This window comes from Rattus rattus, chromosome 2 (genome assembly GCF_011064425.1).
Source record: "Rattus rattus isolate New Zealand chromosome 2, Rrattus_CSIRO_v1, whole genome shotgun sequence".
NCBI lineage: Eukaryota > Metazoa > Chordata > Mammalia > Rodentia > Muridae > Rattus > Rattus rattus.
In genome coordinates this window covers 114177681-114180024 of record NC_046155.1, presented here as the reverse complement: position 1 = coordinate 114180024, position 2344 = coordinate 114177681, and positions in this window count along the sequence as shown.

Genomic DNA, 2344 nt, shown 5'->3' with positions numbered 1-2344 from the left:
GCAGTCATGACAGGCCCCTTTGTATGAGCACACCATAGTATACATAATAGTGCCAGGCCTTGGAGCTTCCCCTTGAACTGGATCCCAATTTGGGCCTTTTTCTTGACCTCCTATTTCTAAGGCTTTTCTCCATTATTGTCTCTGTAGTTCTTTCAGACAGGAACAATTCTGAGTCAGTGTTTTTGACTGTGGGATAGCAACCACATCCCTCCTCTTGATGCCCTGTGTTTCTACTGGAGGTGGATGCTACAAGTTTCCTCCCCCCACTGTAGGGCATTCATTCTGAATGTCTTTCGCTAAAATGCAGTGGCTCCCACATTTGTAAAAGAAACATGCTAAAGTTTAAATTGCACACTGAAAAGCTGGCATTGATAGTGGGAGACTTTAATACCCCACACTAACCAATGAAAAGTAATCCAGAAAAATAGAGTAATAAAAAAACTAACAAATATTGAGTCAAATGGAACTAAAACATATCTATAGAATGTTTCACACATTGATTTAAGTGTTTTTTGGGAATTTGAGAAGCCTCAGATGAGAATTCTCTGTTTCTGTCTATAACCCATTTTTTAATTGGGTAATTTGATTTTCTGGAGGCTAATTTCTTGAGCAGTTTGTATATTTTGAATATTAGCATTGTATCAGATGTAGAGTTACTGACATTATTTTCCCAATGCATGCATTGCCATTTTATCATATTGAGAGTGTTCTTTAACTTCCAGAAGTTTTTCATTTCCATTTGTCAATTGTTAATCTTACAGCCTGAGCCATTGGTGATATGTTCAAGAAATATTCCCCAGAAACTATGTATCTGGTTTTATGTAGAGGTCCTTGATCAAGGTGAACATGCGCTTCGAACAAGGTGATAATTACAGATCAAATTGCATTCTATTGCATGCAGACAATCAGCTAAACCAAGAATTTACTGAAGATAGTTTCTTTTTTCCATTGTATGACTTTTGGTTCTTTGTCAAAGATCAAGGGTCTAAAGGTGTGTGAGCTTATTTCTTGGAATTTAAATCAATTCCATTGATTGATTTTTCTCTCTCTGTACTAATCAATACCTAGCAGGTTTTTGTTTGTTTGTTTTTGTTTTTGTTTTTTTTTTAAGTTTGGATTTTATTTCTTCTTTTTCTTTTTATTAAATTGAACATATTTCTTTATTTACGTTTTAAATGTTATTCCCTTTTCCAGTCTCATGTCCATAATCCCACTCTCCTCTGCCTCTCCTTCTTCTATAAGGGTGTATCGATAACCACCCCCCCCCAACATTCCCTTGTACTGGGCGTCCAATCTTGGCAGAACCAAGGGACTTTCCTTCCACTGGTGCCCGACAAGACCATCCTCTTCTACATTTGCAGTTAGAGCCATGGATCACTCCATGTGTAGTCTTTGGGTAGTGGTTTAATCCCTGGAAGCTCTGATTGGTTGGGATTGTTGATCTTCTGGGGTTGCAAACCCCTTCAGCTCTTTCAACTTTTCTCTAATTTTTTAATAGGGGTACTATTCTCAGTTTAGTCGTTTTCTGCTAGCATTAGCCTCTGTATTAGACATGCTCTGACTGTGTCTCTCAGGATAGATCTATATCTGGTTCCTGCCAGCATGCACATATTAGCTTCATCAATCTTATCTAGTTTTTCGTGGTTGTATATATGTGGGCCACATATGGGGCAGGCTCTGATGGCTGTTCCTTCAGTCTCTGTTCTAACCTTTGCCTCCATATCCCCTTCTATAGATATTATTTTTCTCCATTTTAAGAAGGAGTAAACCATCCACATTTTGATCATATTTGTTCTTGAGCTTCATTTGGTCTTTGGATTGCATCGTGTGTAATTCAAGCTTTCGGGCAAATTCCACTTCTCAGTGAGTGCATACCATGTGTATTTTTTCTTTAATTGGGTTACCTCACTCAGGATGGTATTTTCTAGTTCATTCCATTTACCTGTGAATTTCATGAAGTCATTGTTTTTGATATGTGAGTAATACTCCACTGTGTAGATGTACCCCATTTTCTGAATCCATTCCTCTATTGAAGGACATCTGGATTCTTCCAATATCTGGCTATTATAAAGAAGGCAACTATGAACATAATAGAGCATATGTCTTTGTTGTATGTTGGAGCATCTTTTGGTTATATGCCAAGGAGAGGTATAGCTGGGTCCTCAGTGAGTGGAATATCCAATTTTCTGAGGAACCTCCAGATTGATTTCCAGAGATGATGTATCAGTTTTCAATCCCACCAACAGTGGAGGAGTGTTCCTCTTTCTCCACATCACTATTGTTCATTAATACAGCTTGTGGTCATAGACAGTGATTTCTCCAGAAGTTCTTTTATTTGAGAATT